Source organism: Mesoplodon bidens (assembly GCF_964165515.1).
Source record: "Mesoplodon bidens genome assembly, chromosome: 6".
NCBI lineage: Eukaryota > Metazoa > Chordata > Mammalia > Artiodactyla > Ziphiidae > Mesoplodon > Mesoplodon bidens.
Genome location: NC_138162.1, coordinates 21,890,737 through 21,902,831, shown reverse-complemented (window position 1 = coordinate 21,902,831; position 12,095 = coordinate 21,890,737). Strand labels below are relative to the sequence as shown.

Here is a 12,095-nt window from a genome sequence, read left to right as displayed (position 1 = left end):
CTGCTGCCTCCCCTTCGGCAGCCTCTGCTCAGCCCTCACAGTCACTGGACTTTGTTTTCTCAGCTCCTGGGGGCTGGAGAGCAGCCAGGGAATGCGGGTGCAGCCTCTCTGGGCTGGAGCTGCCAGCCAAGGGGAGGCCTGGCCGCTGTTAGCTCTGGGGAGGCCCACAGCGAGGCTTGGTTGGGACAGAGGAGCTGAAAGGAGGGGCTGCGGGGTGGGGAGAGGCCGGAGGCTGGAGATGAGAGTCTAGGCCCCCAGTCCTGCTGTTAGGCCAAGTGACTGGGCCAGCTCTGTCCTCTCCCTGGGCTTCCTCCTCTCTTACAGAGAGCACAGCACATGGGTTCTCGAACCACATGACTCACTTGCCCTGTGATTGTGCACAAGTTTCCTAAACTCTCCGTGCCTCAGTTTCCTCATCTGTAAAATGGCTCATTAGAGCATATTTCCTCATAGGGTTTTCTGAGGATTCAAGGAGTTAAGATTTATAAGGCACTTAAACCAGATCCTGACACGTTTACCACTGATATTAAGGCAGTGGAGTTTGGACCAGTTGACTTGGGAGACCTCGTGCCATCTGAGAGTCTGCGGCTCCCTGTCCTGCAGCCCACAGAGGCCTCCTGGACTAGTCAGGTTCTATCGTGCAAGTGTCCCACACTTCAGGAGCTCAGGCAGGCCCCACAGGCAGGGTTTTATCATCCAGGGAAGCTGAACAACGGTCTGTGCATCCTCAGTCCTGCTGGATCTGGGAGCTAAGAGGGTCTGGGTGTTAGCCCAGGGCTGCAGGAGGCAGGGAGGAGGCCGCTGAGGTCAGAGAGGCCCCAGTGCCAGCCTCCTGGCTTCCAACCAACAGGCTCAACTGGCCATAAATGGCAGGCCCTCGCTCCACCCCAGCCTCCCTGCCCAGCAGTTGTGACACGCCATTCCTGCCTGGGGGAGAATTTACAGAGGAGGCAGGACCTGAGCAGTTTCGGATCCCTCTCCCCCTCCTGGTCCTGAATCCTCTGTTCATCTAGACAAGCACTTACCCGTCCCACCCACACGTCCAGGGATGGGCGCCCACTATCTCCCTGGGCAGCCCCTTCTGCTGTGGGCTTGTTGGACTGTTCTCACAGCTCTTCCTCACACGCTGCAGGGCCTCCCCAAAGACCCAGCTCTGCATCTCCATCCAGAGACCACGGACGCCCGGGGGCCCCCCACAGTGAGCCCACCTCTGTGGGACCTTGGACAAGCCCCTCCCCTGCAGGCTGTTTCCTCCACTGGAAAAGTGCCAGGGCAAGAGGTGACCTCTGGGGACCTTCCCTCTCTGACCTCAATCTGAGATGAGCTCTCTCAGGGAAGCCCCAAACCCTTAGGGCAAAGCTCCTCTGGATGGAAAAGCCAAGCATTCCCTTCAACCAAATTGGGCTCTGGGGGCAGCGGGTCTAATGAGTCCTGGGGCTTTCACCCTGGGGTGGGGGGCATGGAGGGAGGAAGCCACTGGTACTTTCAATGATGCTCAAGTGAGAACTCCCTCCTGTGGCTTCTAGAGGCCTGCGAGCCCAGCTGCCTTCCCTGGGGGCCTGTTAAGGAGGGAAGTGTGCTGGAAGGAGGAGGAAGCCAAACAGAACTTTCTCCTTCTTGGGAGCTTCTCCAAGGAGACTCCCACCCCACACCAGCCACGGGAGGGGGGCAAGGCCCTGCAACTGGAAGAACTCCAGTTAGCACTAAGGGCCTCTTGGAATCACACAGACCCAGCCCTCACTGAGAGCCAGAGAAACTGAGGGAGGGGACTTGCCTAAGGTACCCCAGCTTTGTGGGCTATTCTAGACAGCAAATAGTCAAGACAGCACGATTCCTGGAATGAGGGGGGCTCCAGAGTGAGAGCTGAGATCAGCTGAGGACCGTCCACAGAGATAATAGGGAAAGGGTGTGTGGATTTGGATGACTTTGGGGGGAGCAGGGAATTGGGGGAGCTCCCCTATCCTACACACACATACACACACATTTATTTTCTTAAGTGCAGAGTCACTCCTCATCTGGACAGAAGATACAATCCCAAGGTAGGCATTTGATTTGAAGCTTTGGGCACTCGGGAAGGTGTTGAGACCATGGTCCTCCAGGACATCACAAGTGACTGAGACCTCCTTGGAGGGCTTGCAGGACTGATGACCTTAGAGGATGTGTGGCTGTGTCTAGGGATTCCCTGCCTCAGAAAAGCTGTCCTGTGGCGTTGTCACTGTATTTCTCCCTTAGGGTCGGGGCTTCTGCATGCTCCACAAGCAGCCTTCCAAGATGAGAGGCCAGAGTTCCAAACAATACATACGGCTGATGGGTCAAGACTTTTGGTGTTCATATCATTAGCTTCATGCCCATGCTCTCCAGGGTGCACAGACCTCTGCATGGACTTGCACACATGTGTACCCTTGTAAACCAACATTGCACTGAGAGAAAACTCATGCACCAAGAGTTGTGTGTGCACACACTTATACACAAGTGCACACAAGTTCCCTACAAGCTCACAAACTTGTGCTTGTACGGGCTGCAAATGGTTTTCGGTTGTCCCATGACAGCAACCATTGTTTTCACTAATTGGTGGCGCCACCTAGCGGTGACATTGTAAATAAATCAGTTTTGTATTCGGACCTGTCAAAAGTTATAGCTCCCCGGGGCTTCCCTGGTGGCGCAGTGGTTGAGAGTCCGCCTGCCGATGCAGGGGACACGGGTTCGGGTCCCGGTCCGGGAAGATCCCACATGCCGCGGAGCAACTGGGCCCGTGAGCCATGGCCGCTGAGCCTGCGCGTCCGGAGCCTGTGCTCCGCAACGGGAGAGGCCACAGCAGTGAGAGGCCCGTGTACCACAAAAAAAAAAAAAAAAAAAAAAAAAAAAAAAAATCTAGAAACAATAAATGCTGGAGAGGGTGTGGAGAAAAGGGAACCCTCCTGCACTGTTGATGCGAATGTAAATTTATACAGACAGTATGGAGATTCCTTAAAAAACTAAAAATAGAACTACCATATGACCCAGCAACCAGCAATCCTGCTACTTGGCACATACCCTGAGAAAACCATAATTCAAAAAGAGACATGTACCACAATGTTCATTGCAGCTCTATTTACAATAGCCAGGACATGGAAGCAACCTAAGTGTCCATCAACAGATGAATGGATAAACAAGATGTGGCACGTATATACAATGGAATATTACTCAGCCATAAAAAGAAATGAAATCAAGTTACCTGTAGTGAGGTGGATGGACATAGAGTCTGTCATACAGAGTCAAGTAAGTGAGAAAGAGAAAAAGAAATACCGTATGCTAACACATATATATGGAATTTTAAAAAGCAGTACTGATGAACCTAGTGTCAGGACAGGAATAAAGACTCAGACATAGAGAATGGACTTGCGAGCACAGGAGGGAAGGGGAAGCTGGGACGAAGTGAGAGAGTAGCACTGACTTATATACACCACCAACTGTCAAATGGATGGCTAGTGGGAAGCTGCTGCATAGCACAGGGAGATAACTCGATGCTTTGTGATGACCTAGAGGGATGGGATAGGAAGGGTGGGAAGGAGGCTCAAGAGGGAGGGGATATGGGGATATATGTATACATATCGCTGATTCACTTTGTTGTACAGCAGAAACTAATGCAACATTTTAAAGCATTTATAATCCAATAAAGATGTGAAAACAAACAAATAAATAAATAAAACAGGTGGATTTTAAAAAAGCTAAAAGAAGGTTCATTTTGCTTAATTTATGTGGAACCCAAACCTCAAACGGATTAACATAACCAAGCTGGTGCAAACGATTTTCAACATTTGATTTGGATATTTTGAGTGTGTTGGCTACCTCCTGCATGGTATAACACTAATTGTTCTCAGTTAATATCTCAATTTGATCACTATCAACTTCAACTGGTCTACCCAACCATGGAGCATCGTCCAGCGAGAAATCTCCAGCACGGAACTTTGCAAACCACTTTGGACACATTTGTTCAGTCACAGCACCTTCTCCATACACTGCACAAAATTTTTTTTCTGCATTTCAGTTGCATTTTTCCCTTTCTTGAACTAATAAAGCATAATATGCCAAAAATGTTGCTTTTTTCTTCCATTTTCAATATTAAAATGGTTGCACAAAAATTCACCAATTTTGATAAGTTTTTTTAAAATGCACGCTGATATGACAGCTGTCACAATACAATCTAACAAAACTGTTTTGAATGAAGTTAGAGGCAACAAAGTGCTACTAGAGCCATCATATGGAAAAAACCAAACGAACCTTTTGACTAACCCAAGAATTGCATATCTAGAAACCTTAAAAGAATATGCTGGAAAACTATTCACACTAACAAGAGTTCAGTGAAGAAAAATTTTAAATAAAAATATAAAAAGCAGTGACTTTCCTATGTAATAGCAATAACAAATTCAAAAACATAATAGAATAAATATATCAGTAAAATTGGCAACAAAAATTATAAAATGTCGAGGCATAAACAAGGGTACTAATGGGCAGAAAAAAGACACCATGTTGCTGAGGGCCATGAAGGAAAACCTGAGTAACTGGAAGGACGCATGTGTGTCTGACCAGGAAGAGCACCTATCATAAGTCGTGCAAAGCTCAGTGAACACTAATCACGTGATCAATATTTACAGGCATCTGTTGAATTTATTGTTAAATGTGATAAAGGTAATTTTCGCAAAGTATTAACGCGCTGTTTTATTTTGCCTTTCTAAATATGTGAGCTTCTTCCTAGTTCATCTAGGGCATCCATCTGGAGAGAGATTTGAATTATTACAGAAAGAGTACAAAGAGGAGCTACTATGCAATCTTTGACACTTAAAGTAGGCTTTTGTCTTGCAAGTCAAGCTGTTTTCCTGAGAGGATCTTCTAAATCCTTTTTTCTCCCCCTTTCAACATACAGTAAGTCCCCTACATAGGAAACTTCAAGTTGTGAAATTTCAAAGATGCGAACGTACGTTCCATCAATGTCAGGCATGAGTGAAATTGCAGCTTGCCCTCCGTCTCCTATTGCTGACGATCCTTCAGCCCTACCATCTCCCACCTCCTCTCCCTCCTCCAGTCAGTAACTCTTCTTGCTGGTTTACTCAATGCCAGCCTCTGTATGCCAGCTCTTGTACTGTACTACTGTACTTTTCAAGGTACAGTACTGTAAGATTAAAAATGTTCTTTAGGGCCTCCCTGGTGGCGCAGTGGTTGGGAGTCTGCCTGCCGATGCAGGGGACACGGGTTCGTGCCCCGGTCCGGGAAGATCCCACATGCCGCGGAGCGGCTGAGCCTGCGCGTCCGGAGCCTGCGCGTCTGGAGCCTGTGCTCCGCAACGGGCGAGGCCACAACAGTGAGAGGCCCGCGTACTGGGGGGAAAAAAAAAAAAAAAAGGTCTTTATTTTTTTGTTTTTTACATATTATTTACGTGAAAAGTATTATAAACCTATTACAGTACAGTCCTATATAGCTGATTTGTACTAGCTAACTAGGCTAACTCTGTTGGACTTACAAAAAATTGGACTTACAAATGCGCTCTCGGAACGGAACTCGTTCATGCGTAGGGGACTTACTACTGAATGGAGAACCAAGCTGAGGACGCAGCCCATGGAGTTACCTCATAATGCAGAAAGCCACTCTGTCCCACTGGTGACAGCTGAGTAGCAGAGATTTGAAGCTCTCAGGAAGATAAAGGCCATGATATCCAGGGCCAGGGGAAGCCTGGTCTCTTCTGGCCCCAGGTGATGATGGAAAGGAGAAAGGATAGAGAAGAACGAGGAAAGAAGTATGGAATTTGTGAGGCAGCCCCTGAGGAACTCCCAAAACAAATGAATAGACTACAGAAGGATGGGTCAGAGATGGATAAACTGAGACACTGATGTTATTTGGATGGGAAATATGGGCTATAAAATCTGGGAATTCATGAAAATGTGACCCCATTTGTGCATTCGGGGCAGTTAGTGCTGGGAATGTTCATGTTACAACTGTAAACACACACAGGCAAAGGGCTGAGTTGCTCCCAGTGTCATAACAGTGCTCCCCTCTGATAGGGTTATAGGGGATCAACTTTTATTTTTGGCAACCTATATTTTTAAAATTTCAGCCATAAACATGTTACTTGTAGAATAATGAAAGCAACAAAAGTTATAGCTTTTGAAAAGTATTCAGAAACCGAGCCCACCCAAACAGAATAGTTCTGAATCCTGGCCAAGTGACCCACCTCATTCACCAAAGATGAGGGCAGCCAGACTCCAGAATCATAAACTCGATTGGTGTCAGCTTAAAGATGCCCAAAAGTGGAAGAAGTGTACCAAATTGGCTATCCTCAGGGGTGTGTGGGAGCTCATTAATACAAAGGGAGCTTTTCCCCACCCCAACCCCCCAAACAGCGTGCCCACGGGCTTTTAGATGTGCATATGTAAGTCAACGTAGTAAATTTTCTTGCGTCTCAGTTTCCCCTTATGCACAATGAGGGAAAGATTGGAGACATTGAATCTCAGGTTCTTTCCTCTCTGCCTTTCCAAAGCTCTAACTTTCTGAAATGACTATCTAAAGATACATTAGGGGGACTTCCTTGGTGGTCCAGTGGGTAAGATTCCGCGCTCCCAGTGCAGGGGGCCTGGGTTCGATCCCTGGTTGGGGAACTAGATCCTGTATGCATGCCGCAACGAAGATCCCGCGCGCCATAACTAAGACCCGGCGCAGCCTAAATTAATTAATTAATTAATATTTTTTAAAAAGAGGTGGTTCAATTCTTTAAAAAAAATAAAGATACAGTAGCAACCTTTAAAAATTGTGAATCACTATGTTGTACACCTGAAACATATAATATTGTACAAGTATACCTCAACAAAAAATTAAAATTAAAAAAATTTAAAATATTCAGAAATTTTAAAAAATGGCCCGGGATAAATTGTATTCTGAGATGCAGTTCAGTGTTCAGCCTCTCAAGGCCAGGCCAGGATGCACGAGATACATCACTGACAACATTAAGAAGGGTTTATTTGGCATGTATTTGCATGTAGTACTAGGTTTGGTTTAGATGAAAGAGAACAGTCTAGACCAGCGCTCCCCAACCTTTTGGGCACCAGGGACCGGTTTTGTGGAAGACAGTTTTTCCACGGACGCGGCGTGGGGGTGGATGGTTCAGGTGGTGATGCCAGCAGTGGGGAGCATGGGGAGCGGCACACGCAGCTTCGCTCGCTCACCTGCCCACCACTCAACCTCCTGCTCTGAGGCCTGGTTCCTAACAGGTCATGGACCGGTACTGGTCCGCAGCCCGGGGGTTGGGTCTCTCTGGTCTAGATACAGCCCTTTCCCAACTGTATCTTGCAACACACACAGGATGATTATGACCCCAGTCAGTGCTATGGGCCTTTTTGGTTTATAAAGAGCTTTCAGCAACACAGTAAAGTAGATAAAGCGGGTATGAAAATTATTTCCACTTTAGAGGTGAAGAAACCATGGCTCAGAGAGGTTAAGTGTCTTACCCAAGATCACACAGCTTGTAAGGGTCAGAGCAAAGATCCACTTCAGAGCATACACAAAGGGGTAATTGAAGAAGTTTCAATGAAAAGATACTTTGAAGAGCTAGGGGCAGGGCTAAGGGAACCGACAGAGGACTAGGAAGCAACCCTGAGTGTTATGGGTTGAACTGTGTCCCTCAAAGATGATATGTTGGAGCCCTAACCCACAGTACCTCAGAATGTGACCTTATTTGGAAATAGGATCAGGAATTCCCCGGCAGTCCAGGGGTCAGGATTTCTCACTCTCACTGTCGAAGGCCTGGGTTCGATCCCCGGTCAGGGAACTAAAATCCCATAAGCTGAGTGGCACAGCCAAAAAATAAAAATAAAGTAGTGCTTCCTCACTCATACTTTTTTAAAAAAAGAAAGAAAGAAACAGGGTCATGGCAGATATAATTAGCAAAGATGAGATTATCCTGGAGAAGGGTGGGCCATTAACCCAATATGACTGGTGTCTTTATACGAGCAAAAGAGACACAGAGATGAACGCCCTGTGACCAGGGAGGCAGAGACTGACGTGCTACACCGTGAGCCGAGGAACACCACGGATCACCAACCAGCCACCAGAAGCGGGAGAGGCAAGATGGATTCTCCTCTACAGGTTTCAGAGGGAGCTCAGCCGTGGTGTCACTTTAATTTTGAACTCCCAGCCTCCAGAACCGTGAGAGAATACATTTCTATTCTTAAAAAACAGAAAAACCATAGTATTACCGAACCAGGTTTGTTTTGTCCAACGTGCAGCAAGTGAAAATGCTGAGATGCCGAGATTTGCAGCAACGAGTGGTTTGTTTACAAGGCAGCCAAGCAAGGAGACCAGAGAACAAGTCTCAGATGTGCCTCCCAGAAGGCAAAGGGCTCGGGGTATTTATGGGATAAAGAATAAAGCAGCAGGGTGGTCTGAGGCTTAGGGGGCATGGGGAGCATGGCGAGCGCGGGGAAAGGTGATTGGGAAAAGGTGTGGTCAACATCATTCTGCTCAGGCATAACTAAGCTACAGGTTCTGCACAGTCAAAAATGGAGATGCTTAGCACGATCTAAGGGTGGAGTTTTCAGCCCTCTGATGTCAAAAGGTCACTGAACAGATACCCAGTTGGAGGGTCAGTGGTCCTACCCAGTCTTAACTGGCTCAGCTTGAACTAGACACAGCTGACTTCAAGTTCCTGGAAAACAACTCGGGCAAACATCTTGTTTAGGCAATTTGCTGCCTGGAGAACGTGCAAGTCCTTAAATGACCTTGCTTAGTGAAGGTAGGTGAAATGGATTTGACTGATAAGTGTCCATGCTTTCAGTAGTCCCTCCCCGACCATCCACGAGGAGGATATGTTCTAAGACCCCCAGCAGATGCCTGAAACCATGGATAGTACTGAACCCTATATAGACTATGTTTTCTCCTAAACATTTATACCTATGATAAAGTTTAATTCATAAATTAGGCACAGTAAGGGATTAACAATAGCTAATAATAAAATAGAACTATAACAATATACTGTAATAAAAGTTATGTGAATGTGCTCCCTCTCTCTCCCTCTCTCTCTCTCTCTCTCAAAATGTCTTATTGTTCTGCACTCACCCATCTTCTTGTGATGATGGGAGATGACACAATGCCTACATGATGAGATGAAGTGAGATGAATGACGCAGGTATTGTGATGTAGCGTAAGGTTACCACTGACCTGACAATACATCAGAGGGAGGATCATCTGCTCCAGGTGATTTCTTTTTCTTTCTTCACAATTTCACAGATAGAAAATTCATCCATGTCATAGATCTCAGCAACCTCAGCATACGATTTTTTTCTTTCTTTATCAAGAAGAACTTTCACCTTTCCACTTAAAGGAAGCACTTTATGGTTTCTCTTTGGTACATCTGAATGGCCAGCATCACTACTCTTGCACTTTGAGGCCATTATTAAGTAAAATAAGGGTTACTTAATCACAAGCACTGCCATCCCCTGACATTCAATCTGATAGCCTAGACAGCCACTAAGTGCCTAGTGGTTCTGGGCAGGACGGAGCTGGAGAGTGCAAGATTTCATCATCTTAACTCAGAACAGCATGCAATTTAAAACATATGAATTATTTCTGGAACTTTAATATTTAATATTTTTGGACCTCGGTTGACCACAGGTAACTGAAACTGCAGAAAGGAACACCACAGATTGGGGCAGGGGGAACTACTGTAATTGTGACACGTAGAATTATACTCATCTATTTAACATCTTTTTTCAAAACTATTTATTTAGTTATTGGCTGCGACGGGTCTTAGTTGCGGCAAGAGGGATCTTTCGTTGCGGCATGTAGGCTTCTCTCTAGTTGTGGCGCAGGGCCTTAGTTGCCCCGTAGTATGTGGGATCTTAGTTCCCCAACCAGGGATCAAACCAGCGTCCCCTGCATTGCAAGATGGATTCTTAACCACTGGACCACCAGGGAAGTCCCTAACTAACATCTATTTAACCAGGCCCTGTGTTTGGTGCTGAGGCTAGGGAGAAGAAAGACACAGTCCTTGTCCTCTAGGAGCTTGTTACCTTGGATGGGAGACAGAAGTATAAGCGATTACCATGTACCTGGTAAATTCTGGAACCTAAGTGTTCTCAAGGCCCCAGAAAAGTGCAAAGGAGAGGGTCATTCATAAGCAATAAACTCCTTTCCCTTTCCTCCCCAAGCTATTTTAATAACTGCTACAATACTTACACTTTACAAACTTACCTCACCTAAACCTCACAAAAACTCCATTATCCCCACATTATATATGAGGCTTACAGAGTTAACACACTTGCTGTGGGTCACATAGCTAGGAAGTGGTGGAGCCAGAATCAAGCCCAGGCCTGTCTGACCCCAAAGCCCACCTCAACCTCTGGCAACACTCTGCTAGACTGAGAGATGGAACCCATGAAGGCATGATGTCTCCCTCAGAAACAGAAATCATACCTCTGAGAATCCACAGGAAAGGAAAAGGAGGACATGAGAGGATGATGGAGAGAAAAAAGGAAGAGTCTTTCAAGGACCTTCGCCCTAAAAATTTGAAAAGCTCCTCGTCAGGCTTTTGTAGTGAAATGTTCAAAGACATAATAGGTTCCTGAGTGGCTTTCCAACCTATCCTGAACCAATCAATCAGTCAATCAAAAGGTCTTCTTAAAAGTAGGCAATAATCGGGACTTCCCTGGTGGTACAGTTGTTAAGACTCCACGCTTCCACTGCAGGGGGCACGGGTTCAATCCCACGTGGTGTAGCCAAGGGGAAAAAAATAGGCAATAATCAAAAAATAAGATGGTTGGATAGATGGATTGATGTGTGATAAAGCAAATGTAGGGAATGGTTAACAACTGTGGACACTAGATTTTAAGTACATGGCTATTTACAATTTTTTCAGCCTTTCTACGTGTTCGAAATTTTTCACACACACAAAAAAATGTTGGAAGCAGGGGAAATTAAGCAATAGTTGGGGGGCAGTAGGAGAATAGAGTTTTCTAGTGCTGTCCCATATGGTAGCTACTTAGTCACATGGCTACTGAGCACATAAACTGTGGCTAGTCTGAGTTGAGAGGTTCTATATGTGTAATTTAGATGTCAAAAACTTAGTACACAAAAGAATGGAAAATATCTCATTATTCATTTTTATCTTTTTTACATGTCGAAACGATCATTTTGATATATTGGGTTAAATAAAATACATTCTTGAAATTAATTTCACCTGTTTCTTTTTACATTTTTTATCCTGCTACACATTTAAATTACATACCCAGCTTGAGTTATGTTGCTACTGGACAGAGCCCTCTAGAGCATCCAGTCACCACCAGTCCTGGTCCTTTGTTCACTCACACCTGCTCTGGACCAAGCCCTGTGCTGAATCAAACACACTCACAGCCTCAGAGAGCTGAAGGTCTAGGTCCTGGGGACAAGCCAAGACAGATCTGAAAACATCAGAGGATTTCAGCATCTTAGGAATCTCAGTGAATTCCTTGCTTGTAGGTATCCACTTGGTACCTTTTGGATTAGACCTGGGGATAGAATCTTCCTGGAGAACATTTGGAAATATGTGGGGGTATTTGAGCTTGTCAGGTTGATTGGGGAGAGGGATCAGCACTTCACTTGCAAGAGCCAGGGATGGTAAACATCCCACAATGACAGGGGTAATCCAGGAAGAATTTTCCTGTCCAAAACACGAGTAGGGGACCTGTTGAGAAACCCAAAAGTAGAGAAAGAATGACACACCTGTTTCTGTCTTCTGGATGAGGACTTTGAGGCCTGTTCTCCAACCCAGAGAAGGCAGCACCATTATTTCTGTGGAGGCAAGAACAAGGAACTTCTTGGGGTACTGAATCACATAATCCAATTCATATCTCCTTAAGGGTAGGAAAACAGCTGGGACAGTCAGGGACACCCAAGGGCTTGGCTCCCAGCAGGAAACCTGTCTGGCTATAAAGACTGCCAACAGCAGTGTTCAATTAGCCTAGCCTAATCAGCCTTCTGAGAGCCTGTCTCCAGAGCTCAGGGCACCACCCTCCAGCATCAGGCCCTAAATGCCACAGGAACAGAGCATTTCTGGGAATGGTGCCCAGTGAAAATGAGTCATCCCTTTGGTCCGA

The 12,095-nt window shown here is 46.1% G+C and overlaps 1 protein-coding gene across 1 annotated transcript in view; it reads right to left on the bottom strand.

The window, feature by feature from the left end:
• GLIPR2 (GLI pathogenesis related 2) overlaps window positions 1–7,053 on the bottom strand; it is a 213,722-nt gene extending 206,669 nt beyond the window's left edge. Inside the window, exon 1 of the mRNA XM_081237342.1 lies at window positions 7,049–7,053. The gene's annotated coding sequence lies outside the window, so the exon portion shown is untranslated. The remainder of the gene's footprint in view (window positions 1–7,048) is intronic.
• Between the last annotated feature and the right edge of the window lie 5,042 nt (window positions 7,054–12,095).